The sequence below is a fragment of the Bos grunniens genome, chromosome 25 (genome assembly GCF_055505025.1).
Source record: "Bos grunniens cultivar Pamir isolate PY7600 chromosome 25, Bosgru_T2T1.0, whole genome shotgun sequence".
NCBI lineage: Eukaryota > Metazoa > Chordata > Mammalia > Artiodactyla > Bovidae > Bos > Bos grunniens.
The window spans coordinates 33,721,131-33,741,482 of record NC_141189.1 but is presented as its reverse complement, the minus strand read 5'-3'; the positions used below and the strand labels follow the sequence as shown (position 1 = coordinate 33,741,482).

General features: G+C 37.8%; 1 protein-coding gene and 1 non-coding gene across 18 annotated transcripts in view; one reads left to right on the top strand and one right to left on the bottom strand.

Moving 5' to 3' along the window:
- The window catches only part of ATF7IP2 (activating transcription factor 7 interacting protein 2), a 76,701-nt gene that overhangs the window by 36,045 nt on the left and 20,304 nt on the right, over nt 1-20,352 (top strand). The window lies entirely within an intron of this gene.
- LOC147345442 (U6 spliceosomal RNA) lies at nt 3,847-3,952 on the bottom strand. Its single transcript, XR_015155104.1, has one exon. It is a non-coding gene; the product is annotated as a U6 spliceosomal RNA (small nuclear RNA).

The following is a 20,352-nucleotide window of genomic DNA, read 5'->3' as shown; positions in this document are numbered from 1 at the left end:
CTGACTCTTGAGAAGAAATCCTAATGTTCCATGATATTGAGGTCTGCATTCTAGTTTGAGTCAGGAAGCTGCTGTGAAGAAGGCATGTACTTAGTTGGCAAAGAAAAGAGTCACATTTCAATGAGTCTTTATTACTGCCACTTACTGATGCCTGTGCTGAGACTCATAAAGTGACAAAAAAAGAAAAATAAAATGCTATTAATAGAAGAAAAAACGTGAAGACACCATTAAAATAGCATTTTATATGCTGATATGCAAAATTTATCAATGGCTTATATCTATGATATGAACAAGTCACCTTTCCATGCTCTATAATGAAAGCAGAATGTACAATGCATGAAACTATATTAGGCAGCACTCTCAGCCCAAGGTGAGTGTGAGAATAGATGTATACAAGAAATGTGCAACTTGACCCTGTAAGTAAGTAGGTGAGGTTCAGTGGTGAGTTTTAGAAAACATTTAAGGAAGAAATAATACCAGTTTTAAACAAACCATACCAAATATAAAAATAAAAGGGACAATTCTCCAGTTCATTTCATGAGACTAGATACTAAAGTGTGTTAACTCTGACACATTGATAATGAAATCAATTGTAGAATTTTACAGAGATGGAAATTACAGTTTATTTTTACCCACAGAATGATTCAAATAATCCTAAACAAGAGATCAGTAAACCAAATTCAACAATATATAAAAGTTGAGTTTGTTCCAGGAATGCTGCAATGTTGGTTTAACAATAACAAGTTAAGTAATGTGCTAGGAGAGTCATCATCAGCTCACAATAGATGTAGGATTTGATAAAATATCTGTTTTATGATTAAAAACAAATTCTTAACAAACTTGGAATAAGAGGTAACTTCCTTAATCTAATAAAGAGTATCTATGCTGCTGCTGCTAAGTCACTTCAGTCATGAAGTGCTGTGCGACTCTGTGCGACCCCATAGACTGCAGCCCACCAGGCTCCCTCATCCCTGGGATTCTCCAGGCAAGAATGCTGGAGTGGGTTGCCATTTCCTTCTCCAGTGCATGAAAGTGAAGTCACTCAGTTGTGTCCAACTCTTAGTGACCCCATGGACTGCAGCCTACCAGGCTCCTCCATCCGTGGGATTTGCCAGGCAAAGAGTACTGGAGTGGGTTGCCATTGCCTTCTCTGAAAGAGTATCTATAAAAACCCTAAAACTAATCTGATAGTGAAATATGGGAAATATTCCCTTTGAGATAAAAATAGAAGGGTACCTGCTGTTACCACTTTAATGTTATACTGATATCTTGGCTAATGCAAAAAAGAAAGAAAGAAAAATATAAAATATTAAAAAAACAGTAAATATTATTGCAGAGATGATTGGGGTATTATATATATGTAGAAAATCCAATGGAATTTACAGATAAATTATTAGGATTAATTAGGGTTTAGCACAATTGCTAAACTCAAGTATATAAGAAATCAGTTGTATTCTTATATACCAAATATGGGCTTACTGATGGCCAACACAGTAAAGAATCTGCCTGCAATGCAGGAGAGCCAGGTTCTATCCCTGTGTTGGGAAGATCCCCTGGAGAAAAGAATGGCTAATCCATTCCAGTATTCTTGCCTTGAGAATTTCATAGACAGAGGAGGCTGGTAAGCTACAGTCCGTGGAGTCGTAAAGAGCTGGACACGTGACTGAATGGCTAGCACACATACGAGATATAAAAAATTAGGAAATGAAAAAAATTTTAACATAATAGTATTAAATATATCAAGTACCTAGAAATACAATTATCAGGCATGTAATAACTCTGAAGAGAAGAGAATTTGCTCAGTCGTGTCCGACTCTTTGCAACCCCATGGACCGTAGCCCACCAGGCTCCTCGGTCCATGGGATTTTCCAGGCATGAATACTGGAGTGGGTTGCTATTTCCTTCTCCAAGGGATCTTCCAGACCCAGGGATCGAACCCGGGTCTCCCACATTGTAGGCAGACGCTTTACCGTCCAAGCTACCAGGGAAGCCAATAACTCTGAAGGAAATTACAAAACTTTGAGATATTAAAGAAGAATTCACTAAGAAATGTACCATGTTTATGCTTTGGACAATGCAGTATTTGAAATTGCTGTTACTTTCATTCAAATTAATTTATAGAGTAAAATTTCAATAAGTTTCATAGTGTGCAATTTTATGGAACTTGACAAGTTGATATAATTCTAAAATGGTAAGATAAATGCAGTAGGTTAAGAGGTCAAGATACCTTTTAAACAGAGAAACAAACTAAAAGGAGTTTGGCATCAGACATCAGAACGTTATGAAACTGCAGTAATTAGGATAATGTGATATTGGCAAGTGCTGGAATAGAGCTATGTAACAGTACCTGGAAACCTCTACATCGATATATTTGTGGTTTGTGTTAGAGATTGTACAGCAGATCATTGGGGAAATGATTAACGTTTCAGTTCAGTTCAGTCTTAGTCGTGTCCGACTCTTTGTGACCCCATGCACTGCAGCATGCCAGACTTCCATGTCCATCACCAACTCCCAGAGCTTGCTCAAACTCATGTCCATCAAGTCGGTGATGCCATCCAATCATCTCATCCTCTGTCGTCCACTTCTCCTCACGCCTTCAGTCTTTCCGAGCATCAGGGTCTTTTCCAATGAGTCAGTTCTTTGCATCAGGTGGCCAAAGTATTGTAACTTTAGCATCAGTCCTTCCAATGAATATTCAGGACTGATTTTCTTTAGGATTGACTGGTTTTATCTCCTTGCAGTCCAAAGGACTCTCGAGTCTTCTCTAATACCACAGTTTAAAAGCATCAGTTTTTCAGCACTCACCTTTCTTTATGGTCCAACTCTCACATGCATATAAGACTTCTGGAGAAACCATAGCTTTGATGAGAGCTTTGTTGGCAAAGTAATGTTTCTGCTTTTTAATATGCTGTCTAGGTTGATCATAGCTTTTCTTCCAAGGAGCAAGCATCTTTTAATTTCATGGCTGCAGTCACCATCTGCAGTGATTTTGGAGCCCAAGAAAATAAAGTCTGTCACTGTTTCCATTGTCTTTTTCCACCTATTTGCCATGAAGTGATGGGACCAGATGCCATGATCTTCGTTTTTTGAATGGTGAGGTTTAAGCCAGCTTTTTCACTCTCCTCTTTCACTTTCATCAAGAGGCTTTTCAGTTCCTCTACGCTTTGTGCCATAAGGGTGTGTCATCTGCGTATCTGAGGTTATTGATATTTCTCACCCAATCTTGAATCCAACATGTGCTTCATCCAGCCCAGCATTTCCCATGATGTACTCTGCATATAAATTAAATAAACAGGGTGACAATATATAGCCTTGATGTACTCCTTTCCCAATTTGCAACCAGTCCATTGTTCAATATCCGGTTCTAACTGTTGCTTCTTTTTTTTTTTTTCTTTTTTTTAATTTAATTTTATTTTTAAACTTTACATAATTGTATTAGTTTTGCCAAATATCAAAATGAATCCGCCACCGGTATACATGTGTTCCCCATCCTGAACCCTCCTCCCTCCTCCCTCCCCATACCATCCCTCTGGGTCGTCCCAGTGCTCTAGCCCCAAGCATCCAGTATCGTGCATCGAACCTGGACTGGCATCTCGTTTCATACATGATATTTTACATGTTTCAATGCCGTTCTCCCAAATCATCCCACCCTCTCCCTCTCCCATAGAGTCCATAAGACTGTTCTATACATCAGTGTCTCTTTTGCTGTCTCGTACCCAGGGTTATTGTTACCATCTTTCTAAATTCCATATATATGCGTTAGTATACTATATTAGTGTTTTTCCTTCTGGCTTACTTCACTCTGTATAATGGGCTCCAGTTTCATCCACCTCATTAGAACTGATTAAAAATATGGAACGCTTCACCAATTGCGTGTCATCCTTGTGCAGGGGCCATGCTAATCTTCTCTGTATCGTTCCAATTTTAGTATATGTGCTGCCGAAGCAAGCACTAACTGTTGCTTCTTGACCTGCATACAGATTTCTCAGGAAGCAAGTAAGGTGGTCTGGTATTCCCATCTCTTTAAGAATTTTCCACAGTATATTATGATCCACACAGTCAAAGGCTTTGGCGTAGTCAATAAAGCAGAAATAGATGTTTTTCTGGAACTCTCTTGCCTTTTCTGTGATCCAACGGATGTTGGCAATTTGATCTCTGGTTCCTCTGCCTTTTCTAAATCCAGTGTGAACATCTGGAAGTTCACGATTTATGTACTGTTGAAGCCTGACTTGGAGAATTTTGAGCATTACTTTGCTAGCATGTGAGATGAGCGCAATTGTGTGGTAGTTTGAGCATTCTTTGGCATTGCCTTTCTTTGGGATTGGAATGAAAACTGACCTTTTCCAGTCCTATGGCCACTGTTGAATTTTCCAAATTTGCTGGCATATTGAGTGCAGCACTTTCACAGCATCATCTTTTAGGATTTGAAATAGCACAACTGGAATTCCACTAGCTCTGTTCGTAGTGATGCTTCCTGATTCCCACTTGACTTCACACTCAGAGATGTCTGGCTCTAGGTGAGTGATCCCACCATCATGGTTATCTGGGTCATTAAGATCTTTTTTGTACAGTTCTTCTGTGTATTCTTGCTGCCTCTTCTTACTGTCTTCTGCTTCTGTTAGGTCCATACGATTTCTGTCCTTTATCGAGCCCATCTTTGCATGAAATGTTCCCTTGGTATCTCTAATTTTCTTGAAGAGATCTCTAGTCTTTCCCATTCTATTGTTTTCCTGTTTCTTTGCACTGTTCACTTAGAAAGGCTTTCTTATCTCTCCCTGTTATTCTTTGGAGCTTTGCATTCAGATGGGTATATTTTTCCTTTTCTCCTTTGCCTTTTGCTTCTCTTTTTTTCTCAGCTATTTGTAAGGTCTCTTCAGACAACCATTTTACCTTTTTGCATTTCTTTTTCTTGGAGATGGTTTTGATCACCACCTCCTATAAAATGTTAAGAACCACCACCCATAGTTCTTCAGGCCCTCTGTCTATCAGATCTAATCCCTTGAATCTATTTGTCACTTTCACTGTATATTTGTAAGGGAGTTGATTTAGATCATACCTGAATGACCTAGTAGTTTTCCCTACTTTCTTCACTTAAGGTCTGAATTTTACAATAAGGAGTTTGTGATCTGAGCCAGTCAACTCCTGGTCTTGTTTTTGCTGACTGTATAGAGCTTCTCCAGTTTCGGCTGCAAAGAATATAATCAGTCTGATTTTGGAATTGACTATCTGGTGATGTCCATGTGTAGAGCTGTCTCTCATGTTGGAAGAGGGGGTCTTCTATAAATGGTCAATAAACATATGACAAGGTGCTCATCTTAACTAAGTAATCAGGGAAATGTGAATCAAAACCACATTGAGATACCATTTCATATTGGTTAAGGAAAAGCTTCCCTCATAGCTCAGTTGGTAAAGAATCCACCTGCTATGCGGGAAACCCTGGTTTGATTCCTGGGTTGGGAAGATCCACTGGAGAAGGGATAGGCTACCCACTCCAGTATTCATGGGCTTCCCTTGTGGCTCAGCTGGTAAAGAATCCACTTGCAATGCAGGAGACCTGGGTTGGAAAGATCCCCTAGAGAAGGGAAAGGCTACCCATTCCAGTGTTCTGTCCTGGAGAATTTTACAGTCTATGTATAGTCCATGGGATCGCAAAGAGTCGGACACGACTGAGTGACTTTTACTTTCAAGAAAAAGTAAAACATTTTAAATTCTGACAGTACCAGGTATTGGTGAGGGTTTGAGATAGAGAATTGGTTTTATTTAATATTTTGTTGTTGGGTGAGTAAATTGGTATGGTTCTTCAGAAAAAATTTGGCATTATATAGAAATATTGAAGATATGAATGTCCTTTGTCCTAACAGTTTTATCCCTTGATAAATACCCTAGCTAGAAACATGTACACATGTGCAATAGGATATATATATATATATATATGTAGGAATGTTTATTAGCAGCATTTTCCATAGTAACTAAAAACCAGAAGGAAAAAAGTCCATCTACAGTATAACAGAAGAATAATTGCTATAAATCTATACAGTGGAATTCTGTACATTAACAAAAATGAACTACAGTCACATGTAACCACATGAATACTTGCACAACAACCATGATTGAAAAGAGTATACAAGGAGTAGTGTGATTCCAATTCAAATGAAGTTCATCCAGCAAAAACTATGTTATTTATGGATTCAGAGGTAGATAGTGAATCCAAAGAGTAAAAAACGGGATTAGTACCACAAATGCTATTTATGGAGGAGATTTATGATTCAGGATAGAGGCATGTGGATTTCTGCAGTGCTAATAGTTTCAAATATATTTATCTGAGTAGGGGCTATGTGAATACTAGCTTTATAATTATTAACCTGAGCATATATTTTTAATCCAACCTGAATATAATTATTAATTAGAAATTTTAGATTATGTTTAATGTAATATTACTGCTTTATGTTAGCTCATAACTGTAATCTTTAATACTTGTTTTCTATTTGTCCATTATTTTTGATACTTTTCCCTTATCTATGTCTTTTTCTCTACTTACATGACTCTTCTTTTAGATTTCTTTTTTTTTCCATTCCACATTTCCTCATTAATTACACATCTTTCAACCTAAAGGATAACCTTTAGAAGTTTTCCTGAAGATCATGATATGTATTCTTGACTCTAACATTAGAGTCTAATATGAATTGCTACTTTTACCATTTTATAGACAGTGTGTGACCTTAGAACACATTTTAACTCCATTCACTGCTTCCTTCCCTTGTTTGTTTCATGCATTTGAGTTTTACATTATTTTAAATCTCATAAGACAATATCATTACTTTGTACAGTCGTTCAGTTCAGTCGCTCAGTCGTATCCGACTCTTTACGACCCCATGAATTGCAGCACACCAGGCCTCCCGGTCCATCTCCAACTCCCGTTGTTTACCCAAACTCATGTCCATCGAGTCAGTGATGCCATCCAGCCATCTCATTCTCTGTCATCCACTTCTCCTCCTGGCCCCAATCCCTCCCAGCATCAGGGTCTTTTCCAGTGAGTCAACTCTTCCCATGAGGTGGCCAAAGTACTGGAGTTTCAGCTTTAGCATCATTCCTTTCAAAGAAATCCCAGGGCTGATCTCCTTCAGAATGGACTGGTTGGATCTCCTTGCAGTCCAAGGGACTCTCGAGTCTTCTCCAACACCACAGTTCAAAAGCATCAATTCTTCGGCACTCAACTTTCTTCACAGTCCAACTCTCACATCCATACATGACCACTGGAAAAACCATAGCCTTGACTAGATGGACCTTTGTTGGCAAAGTAATGTCTCTGCTTTTTAATATGCTGTCTAGGTTGGTCACAACTTTTCTTCCAAGGAGTAAGCATCTTTTCATTTCATGGCTGCAATCACCATCTGCAGTGATCTTTGAGCCCCAAAACATAAAGTCTGACACTGTTTCCCCTGTTTCCCATCTATTTCCCATGAAGTTGTGGGACCAGATGCCATGATCTTCGTTTTCTGAATGTTGAGCTTTAAGCCAACTTTTTCACTCTCCTCTTTCACTTTCATCAAGAGGCTTTTTAGTTCCTCTTCACTTTCTGCCATAAGAGTGGTGTCATCTGCATATCTGAGGTTATTGATATTTCTCCCGGCAATGTTGATTCCAGCTTGTGCTTCTTCCAGCCCAGTGTTTCTCATGATGTACTCTGCATATAAGTTAAATAAGCAGGGTGACAATATACAGCCTTTTCCTATTGGGAACCAGTCTTTTGTTCCATGTCCAGTTTTAACTGTTGCTTCCTGACCTGCATATATGTTTCTCAAGAGGTAGGTCATTCACTTAAAGAGTTCCTCAAATATGATTGACTCTTGAACAATAACGGTTTGAACTGCTCAGTGTTCTTATATACGTGGATATAATGGATTTTTTCCCAGTAAAAATTATACCTGTAAGCAAATATGAATCTCTCAGTTTCATTTTTGATGTCTATTGTTAATAATACATATACTATCTATGGTATTTTGTATCTTATAGGACAAATATTGATGTAGGTACTGACAGACAATTCATCTTGTAAACAGACTATGTAAATTTACACTATCAGTAAATACAGAAGAGTACTATAACTGTATTTTCCTTATGATTTTCTTAATATTTTCTATAACTTGCTTTATTGAAAGAATACAGTATATAATATAACATACAAAATATATGTTAACTATTTATGTTACCAGTAAGGCTTCTTGTCAATAGTAGTCTATTACTAGCTTTTGTTTTTGTTGTTGTTTAGTCATAAAGTCTGGAGAAGGCAATGGCACCCCACTCCAGTACTCTTGCCTGGAAAATCCCATGGATGGAGGAGCCTGGTAGGCTGCAGTCCATGGGGTCACTAGGAGTCGGACACGGCTGAGCGACTTCACACTCACTTTTCAGTTTCATGCATTAGAGAAGGAAATGGCACCCTGCTCCAGTGTTCTTGCCTGGAGAATCCCAGGGACGGGGGAGCCTGGTGAGCTGCCGTCTCTGGGGTCGCACAGAGTCCGACATGACTGTAGCGACTTAGCAGCAGCAGCAGCAGTCAAAAAGTCATGTCCATGTTTCATCATAAAGTCGAAAGTCAGGTCTTTCAACACCATGGACAGTAGCCCACCAAGCTCCTCTGTCTATGGAATTTCCCAGGCAAGAATACTGGAGTAGGTTGCCATATCCTTCCTCAGAGGATCTTTCCAACCTGGGGCTCGAACATAGGTCTCCTGCTTGGCAGGCAGATTCTTTACTACTGAGCCACCTACGAGGCCCATTACTAGTTTTGGGGGGAGTCAGAAGTTTATACTTGGATTGCAACTGCAAGGGGGACTGGCACCCCTAACACCCTCATTGTGTAAGAGTGAACTGTATTGACCTTTTCTGTTGCTCTTCATTTCTTCCTGTATTTCCATCAAGGATACTTTTTCTTCTGCCTCAAGAATTCCATTTAATTTAAATTTTAATTTTAAATTCCATTTAAAATTTATTTTTAAAATTCTGCCCAGGACATTTTATTTGTCTGGAGAAAATTTCATATGTCTTTATTTTTAAATGTTTTAACCTGGTATTATTGAATTGTAAGTTGGCAGTTATTTTTAGCACTTTCAAGATGTCATTACCTTGTTTTCAGACTTTTATAATTGCTATTGAATAGTTAGATATCCATCTTATTGTTCATTCTTTGAGGATAGTGTGTATTTCTGTAGCTGTTTTCAAGATAGTCTGTATATATCTTTGATTTTCATCAGTCATATTCTGTCATGTGGAGGGAGAATAGTTTATCCTGATTGGAGCTCAAAGTTCTTGAATCTGTAACTTCATGTCTTTTCATTATCTTTGAAAACTTCTTGGCTATTTTCCTTTTAGATACTGGTTTTGCACCATCCTGTCTCTTCTCCCCTTCTGGTATTCCAGTTATATTCTTCTCTGTACACTCCATCTTTTTTGTTCTCTGTGCTAGTTCCACTATTTTCTAATTTATTTATTCTCTCTTCAACTGTATCCAAGTGGCTGTTAAGTACTCATGTATTTAGTTCTTAGTTTCAGTTTAATTTTCCAATCTCCTCTTCCCATTGGATCCATTTTTAATAGATTCAAGTAAGTCCTGTGGTAAAATTCTTCATCTTGTCATCACATGTTGAACATTTAATTGCTATTATTTTCTGATTTATTTTTTATTACTCGTATCTGGGTCACTCTGAGCTCTTTCTGTTTAGTGAACGTCGTCTTTGCCTTGTTTCTTTTACGGCTGCACTGGGTCTTCATTGCTTTGCGCACGCTTTCTCTAGTTGTGGCAAGCGGTAGCTGTTCTTTGCTGTGGTCCCCTGGCTTCTCTTTGTGATGGCTTCTCTTATGGCTCTAGGCCCACGGACTCCAGTAGTTGCAGCATGGAGGCTCAGTAGTTGTGGTACACAGGTGTAGTTGTTCTGCAGCATGTAGAATCTTCCTGGACCAGGCAGGGGTCGAACTTTTGTCCCTTGCACTGAGAAGTGGATTCTCATCCACTGTGCCACCAGGGAAGTCCGCTCTATTTCTTATTATACTTACTGATTTTTGTTGTTTGAATCTTGGACATTATGTATTAAAAATTATGGAGGCTCTAAATGATATTATCTTTTATCAGAGTGAATTCACCCTATATTCTGGCAGGAGGCAGAGACAGGGACACAGCCTCTTTTACTGGTTTTAAAATGTACCCATAAATTCTTTGATAGTCCTGGTGGCTCAGACAATAACCCACCACAGTATTCATGCCTGGAGGATCCCATGGACAGAGGAGCCTGGCAGGCTACAGTCCATGGGGTCCAAAAAAGTCAGACATGACTGAGCGTCTAATACTTGAACTTTCCCATTATAAGGTAGAGCCTAATTCCTGGCTTGGGCTGTACTTAGTAGTGACAGCAAGTAGGATACAAAAGTGGCAAAGTGACACTATGTAACTAAATCACTAAAGACATTGTAGGTTTCTCTCTCTTGGACTGCTTGCTCTGGGGCAGGTTAAATACCATAATTATATGGGGACAAGATAGGTTTCTTGAGGACGTCAAGCAGCCTGTGCTGTCACACATGGTGAAGCACCTTGCCAACAACCATGTGAGTAAGCCCTTTGGACGTGCCACCCCAGTCATGTCTTCCAGTGACTGTAGCCCCTGCCAGCATGCTGACTGTGAGCTCGTGAGATATCCTGAGCCTAAACCCCGCAACTATACAGTTCTGTACTTTTCCTGCAGAAACTGTGAGGTAATAAATGTTATTTTTTATAGCCATTATGTTTGGGGATAAATTGTTATATAGCAATAGGTAAATAGTACAACATTTCAATCCAGTTGGGAATTGAGCAGAACTGAGGCTGGTTTCCAGTTTTTGGACTCAACTTATTCTGATTTTCCTCCATTCCTGTGGTCTAGCTGTTGTTTTTTTTTAAGCTGATCTTGGTATTCCAATATTGTCTCCCCAGTACAGTTCACTTTGATATCAGTCACTTTGTTCTTGGCATCTTTGTATTCCTGTGTGGTTTAGTTGGCAGATGCCTTGAGAAGACATCAGTGGCAAGTGTCTAGCTCAGTTCTTTCTGGGATCTTTATAGTTCCTTATATCCTGGCTTTCATCAGAGCTTTCTGATGTCTTCAAACAGATATTTTAATTTTTCTTTCTTAAAAAAATTTTTTTAATATAGCTTCTTAAATTGTTCAAATGTGGGGGCCTCCCTCCATCGTAGCTATTCTACGTAGCAATTTATGTATGTAAATTTTCTATACATAGTAATTTATTTAAAAATTTTTAGAATATTTGAGAAATAAAGGAGCTTTTTAAAAAGTAAAGGGAAAATATTCTTTCTTTTTTATAACTCTAGAGAAAGCTATGAAACTTTATATTTGTTTCTTCTGATACCTCAGGTGTTGAAGGAATTAGTGCCACTTCTAACTTTCTGTGTTTATAGTAATGGTTTAAGTATTTTCTTTTTAGAGTGTGAAAAAAAAAAAAAGGCAGTAACAGCTGAGCCAGAAAACTCATAGAAGAGAAGGCTTGTGAACCAGAATATGTATCTGATGCAAAAGGAACTTGTGTAAATGAAAGAAAATGCCTTTATATGCAATCATTTCCAAAGATGAAAAGCATCACGGTCTAAGGCACTCAAAAACAGACCACTTCACCAGTGTTGATGCAATGAAACATTACTATAGTCTAAAAAATAAGCCTTACATTGAACTTCATGTGAAGAAATGTTTGCAGAGATACAAAGGAGAAAATAGTAGTTACCAGCCATAGTATAAAACTTTCCGCTATTTTGCATGTGCTCCTTCCTATTCATGATTAATACTTATTTAATCTTACATATCTCTCTTTAACCAAGTTTCCTGCCCCCAAAACACTCAGCTAGTTAAATAAATGGCAGAGCCAGGATTTAGACCCAATTTTGTCTCCAGATCCCTGCTATTAGGCTACTTTATTGTAACATTACCTGGAGAACTTTAATTACTAATTTTAGACACAGAAGTTTTTCTCCAAGGTAGAGTATAAGTAGAAACATAGGTGCGTCTAGAAGACCATGAAAATCATCAGTGTCCTCAGTTTTCCTCCCAGGTATGGTTTCTTAAAAAAAGAGCCATCATTGGAACCAGTCAGTGGAACAGTTACATATGAAAGTTACATATCATTAAATGCTTGTGGAATTGTAGTCTTTAGTGGAATTCATTTAGATGTATAAATGAATTTCTCAAGATAAGCATTAGCAACTTCACATGTACTCACAAATTTTAAAATAACATTGACATATAATGCCTACTGAAAAGTGCACAAATAGTAAATGTATAGCTTTGACAAAGTAAACACATGTTGAAATATCACCCAGATGAAAAAAACAACAGTGACATCTGTTCTGCTTCATGCCAGTCACCAGCCCCACTCTTACCACACTGATACCAGTAAACACCATCCTAACTTCTGACCCCCTGGATTGCTTTTATTTCCTTTTCATCTTTATGTAAATGGAATCATACTTAATGAACTTTGGTTTCTTGCCTCTTTTACCCAGATTTGTGTGTTGAGAGATTCATCCATGCTGTTGCTTAGCAACAATGATTTGATCATTTTTATTGCTGTATAATGTCCATCATATGAATATTACCACAACTTACTCCATTCACAACTCTTGATGGACATCTAAGTTATTTGCAGATGGGAAAATTATGATTAGTGCTGCTCTGAACATTCTTTTGCATGTCTGTTGGTGAATGTGTGTATATATATATACACATTTCTGTTGGACGTTTGACTAGAAGTGGAATTGGTAGGTCATAGAATATGTGTATTCTCAGATTTGATTCTACTAAACACTTTGCCAAAGAAGTTGTATCAAGTTACTCTCCCAATGAGAGTATATGAGGTATTTGTTATTCCATGTCCTTGCCAACACTGGTATTATCTGCCCTTTTCACTTTAGCCTCACAGTATGTTTATAGTGTCACTTATGAGCATGCCTTGTTTCATCATGCTTTGCTTTATTTTGCTTCACAGATATTGTTTTTTTTTTTTACACATTGAAAGTTCATGGCAGCCCTGCATCAGACAAGTCTGTTAGCACTATTTTTCTAATAGCATTTGCTCACTTTGTGTCTGTGTCATATTTTGGCAGTTCTCACAATATTTCATACTTTCCCATTATTATTATATTGTCATCGTGATTTGTAATCAGTGATCTTTGATATTACTATTCTATTTGTTTTCAGTTGCCACAAACCATACTCATATAAGACATCAAACTTAATAAATATGTGCATTCTGACTGCTGCACTGACCCCATCTGTCTCCCTCTCCTTGGGCCTTCCTTCTGCCTGAGATTTAACAATATTGAAATTAGGCTAATGAATAATAACCCTACAATGGCCTTCTAAGTGTTGAAGTGAAAAGAAGACCCACATATCTCTCACTTGTAAGTCAAAGGCTAGAAATGATTAAGCTTAGTGAGTAGGGCATGTTAGAAGCTTTGAGATGGGCAGAAAACTAGGCCTCTTGCACCAAATGGTTGGCCAAGCTGTGAATGATGAGTGCCAAGGAGAAGTTCTCTAAGGAGATTAACCGTGCTACTCCAGAGCACGTAAATGACAAGAAAGAAGCGACCTTATTGCTGATATAGAGAAAGTTTTAAAGGCCTGGATAAGATCAACCAGAACATTAGCTTAAGCCAAAGCCTAACCCAGAGCAAGGCTCTAACTTCAGTTCTATGAAGGATTAGAGTGATGATGAGGAAGCTGCAGAAAAAATGTTTCAGAGGTTGGTTCATGAGGTTTAAGGGAAAAAAACCATATCCATAACATAAAGTGTGAGGTTAAGCAGCAAGTGCTGATGTAGATGTTGCAGTAAACTATCCAGAAGATCTGCCAAAGATAATTAACAAAGATGGTAACATTAAACAAAAGTGTAGATGAAGCAATCTTATTTTGCAAGAAGATGACATCTAGGACTTTCATAACAGAGAAGTTAATGTCTGGCTTCAAAATTTCAAAGGACATTGGGACATCCTTGCTGGTCCAGGGGCTGAAACTCCAACCTCCCAATGCAGGTGGTCCAGGTTTGATCCCTGGTCAGGGAACTAGATCCCACATGCCACAACTAAGTTTGCATGTTGCAACTAAAAGATCCTGCATGCTGCAATGAAGATTGAAGATCCCGAGTTCTGCTACTAAAACCCAGTGCAGCCTAATTAATTAATTTTTAAAAGTCTGACCTCCTTGGGCCCTGACTTTTAAAAGAAAAAAAAATTCAAAGAACAAGCTGACTCTCTTTTTGAAGCCTAATGTAGCTAGTGACTTTTAAATTGAAGCCAGTGCTCATTTACCCTTCCAAAAATCTCAGGGCTCCTAAGAATTAGGCTAAATCTACTTTGCTTGTGCTGTATAAGTAGAGCAACAATGCCTGGCTGACAGCATACCCAGGCTTAAATTACTGAAAGTTTTACTGAACTGTATGTTTGAGATCTACTACTCAGAAAAAAGTTTCCTCTTGAAATTTACTGCGTATTGACAATGCACCTGGCCACCCAAGAGCTCTGATGGTGATCTACAATGGGATTAATGTTGTTTTCATGCCTGCTAACAGAACATCTTTTCTGCAGCCCATGGATCAAGAAGTAATTTCAACTTTTATTATTTTACATATTTTGTTTAGCTATTGCTGCTATTGATAGTGATTCCTGCAATGGATCTGAGCAAAGTAATTTGAAAACTTTCTGGAAAGGAATTACCATTCTAGATACATTAAGAACACTCATGACTCATGACAAGAAATCAAAAGGTCAGCATTAACAAAAGTTTGGAGGAGGTTGATTTTAAATTTCATGGATGGCTTTGAGGGGTTCAGGACTTCAGTGGAGGAAGTAAGAGTAAATGTGGTGGAATAGCAAGAGAACTAGAAGCAGAGCCTGAATTGCTGCAATCTCATGATAACCTTTGATGGACAAACAAATAAATTGGTTTCTTGAGATGGATCTATTCTTGTTGGAGATCCTGTGAAGACTGTTGAAGGGACAACAAAGGATTTAGAATATTACATAAACTTAGTTGATAAAGCAGTGACTAAGTCTGAGAAGTTTGACTCCAATTTTTAAAGAAGTTTTTCTGTGGATAAAATGCTAATAAAATGCTACAGAAACACCAGTTGCTTTGTGATGGGATGAGTTAATTCATGCAGCAGATTTAACTATTATCTTAAGAAATTGCCATAGACACCCCAGCCTTCAGCAACCACCACCACCCTGATCGGTCAGCAGCCATCAACATTGACACAAGATCATCCATCAGCAAAAAGATTACAACTTACTGAAGGCTCACATGATGGGTTAGAATCTTTTAGCAATTAAATATTTTTAAATAAAGGCATGTACATTATTTTTTTAGACATAATGCTTTTTCACACTTTATAGACTACTGTGTAGTATACAGCACAGTATAGTATAGTAAACATAGCTTTTATATGCACTGGAAAATCAAAAAAAATTCATGTGATCCACTTTATTGAAGTATTTACTTAATATTACTATGATCTGGAATCAGACATGCTATGTCTCTGTGGTATGCCTGTATTTGTTTTAATTGTTTCTTTCTAATAATGAAATTAAATACTTTATGTTTGATAGTAATTTGGTTAACTTCCTTCATTAAGTTTCTCTAAGACTTTTGTGTGTTTTCCTTTTGAGTTGCCTGTCTTAAATTTTTGTCAGATTTATTTACCAAGAATATCTTTTCCCTTTCCAAGTCTTTCCACTTCTCCAGGCAAGAATACTGGAATGGGTAGCCATTCCCTTCTCTAGGCTTAGAGATTTTCCTGGGTTTTCAGCTTTTCAGATTTTCCTGACCCAGAGATCAAACCTGGATCTCCTGCATTGCAGGCAGATTATTATTTTTCTGATAAATTTCCATCTGGTTTTAACTATTTTCTCTATCTTTCCTCAATATTTTAAAAACTAACTTTCATAGTTTGTTTTTTTTTTTATGTTCTTGTTTTATAACTCTAGTATCACAATCATCTGTGTATATGTTTTTCTCTCAGTTTCCAGTCATTTGATTCTGTCAGTGTACTTGATAATTTCTGAAGAATTGGTGAGGCTCTGGATAATATCTTCCTATAGACAAGATTTATTCTGTCTTCTGGCAGATAGAGTAGGGCCTGGTCACCTAATCTGCTCAGAGAATGGTATAAATTCAGGCCTGTTACTTTGGTTAGTCTGCTTCTACATCTAGTTCACTCTGACTTTGGAGATGTAGCCCTCAGTGGCTTCTCCAGCTGAAAGCTTGTAGTGTTCACCAGGGCCTCTCCTCTTTGGTGGCTTCTAAATCTTTACCTTACCTCCCCAAACCAAAATTTCAATGAGACTGACAAAAATTTTACTCTGCTTTTTAAAGTCTTTCTGCTTAATGTCTTAGACTCTTAAATAACATTATGTTTGATCTACTATAGCAGCAAATATTAAAAACAGTAGAGATATCAAATTAAGCATTTTGAGCTTGAAAAGAGAGTTTTGTCTGTAGTGTAATGAATATCTGAAAAGAGTTGCTTATAGTTTTTTGTAGTTAAGCAACAGAGTTAAATACAGCTATTAGTCTTCCATATACTATATGACTAGTAGAAAAAAATATATACAAAATAAACTTTGTAAGTTTTGTTCGAGGCCAAAAATGAATAGAAGAGTAAAATATCATTGATAAAAAATTTGGATCTGAACACTTTTATTTATTGAACTTAGGAATAATAGCTTTTGTCAGAATATCTTATTGATAATTTTGATATAAAAATTATTCAATTAAATCTGAGTTCAAAAGTGTACTTAAAAAACAGTTGATTTCACAGAAGTGGAAGTCACTGTATGGGGAAATGTCTCCTGTTCATGAAGTATTAACTGCTAAAGGAATTGTTCTTTTGTTGTAAACATCCAGAAGACTAGACCAAATAAAAAAATTGTGTTCAGACATTGTTCAACAAGGAATACAAGACTTGATTCCTGTGAGAAAGGAAACAAATGAAATGCACTAAACAATTATGCCAACTCTGCCTGGAGGGATTTTCCAAGTTGAAAAACAGGGGTGGGAGGAGCCCAAACAGCCTGCCTGGTCTTAGTACATTTAGATCAGATATTGGAGAATCTGAATTACCTAGAAGTTTTGAAGCAGAATAATGAAGAAGAGGTAATTACATAAAGGCAGAATTCAGTCTCCAAAGGGAACCCATTAAATCATTGACTGATCACAGATCTATACAAGCAAAGAATAGAAAAATGAGAGGGTTAGGTAAGTACTAATGTAAGGAAGAGGGCCAGACATTTTCTGGTGATTGCACAGAGCTGGGAACATTTTTTCTTTCTCACTGGCTATAATGAAGAGACTTAAATGGAACAACAGGTCGAGTTCTTGGACGTGTATAGCTGTAGTGGGCTAAATTAGTCCTAGACTAAAAGACTGCAGTGGACCTATCCCAAGAAGCTAAAAGGCCTCAAAGGAGTGAAACTAATCCTCAGTAATTTAACTTTATGTGAGAATAAAGTCCAATACACTCTGATGGAATGAAACATCATACAACAGTGTGAATTTTACACTGTCTGACATCTGCTAGAAAATTACTAGGCATGCAAAATATGAAAGATAACCCATAACAAGGAGAAACCAAAATGATAGAAACAAACCTAGAATTAGCATGGTTGACGGGCTTACCAGATAACAACATAAAATAGCAATTGTCAATATATATTCTTCATATCCAACAATATGGAGCAAAATGTCACCATGAGAGGAGAAATGGAAGATATAAAAAAAAGCAAATGTACTTCTAGAGATGAAATGGACTAAATTGAAAAATACATTGGATAGGATTAATAACAAAATAGATAACTACTGACTTTTTAAGAATCAGTGAAATATCATCAGAAACTGTTCAAACAAAAGCATGAGGAGAAAAAGCACAGAGCATGAGAAACTTGAAGAATAGTATCAATCAGTCTAATATATATATCATTGTAGTCATCACTAGATGGGGGGCAGGAAAATATATCTAAAATTTTTCCAAATTTGATGAAAATTCTAAACCCATAAGTAGAAAAGAACAAAGGTTGACAAACCTAAGAAGAAGAAGCAAAAGGAAAGCACATCAAACCAGATTGCTAAAAATCAGTGTTGACAAGGAAATCTTAAAAGCAGCCAGAGAAAAGACACATTACATGGAAAGGAACAAAAATAGAATGTGGATTCTCACTGTAAACTATTCAAACTTTAAAGATGTTGAAAGCAAGACGTCTCTAAAGTACTGAAGTGGAGCGACATCTCTAATTGATTAAAAGAGAAACTGTCTCAGTTTCTGCAGTTCTACACTCAGTGAAAATATCTTTCAGACATGTACAAGAAAAACAGACTTTTTCACACTAAAAAAAAAGTGAAAATACCTCAGCAGCAGACCTGAACTACAGGAATACAAAGGAGCTTCATCAGGTAGAAGGAAAATAATACCAGATGGAAAATTGGATCTATGCAAAGGTAAAGTAATGAAGAGTGCTAGAAGTTATAACTATGTGGATAAATATAAAATATTTTATTGTGTTTCTGTATAGGGTATCTGTGTGTGCTCAGTCATGGACTGTAGCCTGCCAGACTTCTCTGTCCATGAAATTTTCCAGACAAGAATACTGTAGTGGATTGTCGTTTCCTGCTTTAGGGGATCTTCCTGACCCAGGCATCAAACCCACATCTCTTGCATCTCCTGCATTGGTGGACAGATTCTTTACCACTGCTCCATCTGGGAAGACCCGTATAGGGTCTATGTCTGTGTATATATCACACCCTTCCTCTGTACTATGTGCTGTGTGTATATATGTTATATATAATACTGTTTTCTTATAGTATTTCTATATACAGGCAATAAACAATTTAAAATTTTAAATTAATGCCACTTATGAACATAATATCATCAAAGAATGTGGTATTCATAGGAGTAAATTACCAGAATATATATATATGACCTAATTTCAGAACTACAAAGTAGACTTCAGATTTCTGATCTAGCATGTGAGGTGTCATCACTCCATACTAACAAGTAAAAAGCTGAACAAACTGAAAAAAATCAACCACTCATCTCTGATCCACCATAGAAGTAAGGTCATTGAGCAAACTACTGCCCCTCAAATTGGAGATAGAATCAGGCAAAAATGGAGAATCAAAACATCCTGGAACAGGATCAGAAACCTCCACGGCAACCACTGCTGGGGTAGGGAATCCCAAATTGTAATTGCTGAAGGCTCAGAGTAGATAAATCTCAGAGTTAAAAACTCCAAGGCAGGAGGAAGGCAGAAGGGGGGCAGTGTCCTGGTATTGGAGAAGGCACAGTTTTGTGAGTTTTACCTATATGAGCTCTACTGATCTTCACTGGAAAAAAATTCTTTCATGTTTCCAGCAATGGGCAAGGTAAAAAAGCTTTTGAATACCCTACAACACCACCCTTATGGCAGAAAGTGAAGAGGAACTCAAAAGCCTCTTGATGAAAGTGAAAGTGGAGAGTGAAAAAGTTGGCTTAAAGCTCAACATTCAGAAAAGGAAGATCATGGCATCCGGTCCCACCACTTCATGGGAAATACATGGGGAAACAGTGGAAACAGTGTCAGACTTTATTTTTCTGGGCTCCAAAATCACTACAGATGGTGACTGCAGCCATGAAATTAAAAGATGCTTACCCCTTGGAAGAAAAGTTATGACCAACCTAGATAGCATATTGAAAAGCAGAGACATTACTTTGCCAACAAAGATTCGTCTAGTCAAGGCTATGGTTTTTCCACTGGTCATATATGGATGTGAGAGTTGGACTGTGAAGAAGGCTGAGTGCCGAAGAATTGATGCTTTTGAACTGTGGTGTTGGAGAAGACTCTTGAGAGTCCCTTGGACTGCAAGGAGATCCAACCAGTCCATTCTGAAGGAGATCAGCCCTGGGATTTCTTTGGAAGGAATGATGCTAAAGCTGAAACTCCAGTACTTTGGCCACCTCATGCAAAGAGTTGACTCATTGGAAAAGACCCTGATGCTGGGAGGGATTGGGGGCAGGAGGAGAAGGGGACGACAGAGGATGAGATGTCTGGATGACATCACTGACTCGATGGACGTGAGTCTCAGTGAACTCCGGGAGTTGGTGATGGACAGGGAGGCCTGGCGTGCTGCGATTCATGGGGTCGCAAAGAGTTGGACACAACTGAGTGACTGAACTGAGCTGAACTGAACCCTCAGGAGAAACTATTACCAGAGATTAACCTACCTGGGGGAAAGAAAACATCCAACATGTGCTCCCTTTAGCATTACACATGGAGGAAGAGAAATAGAC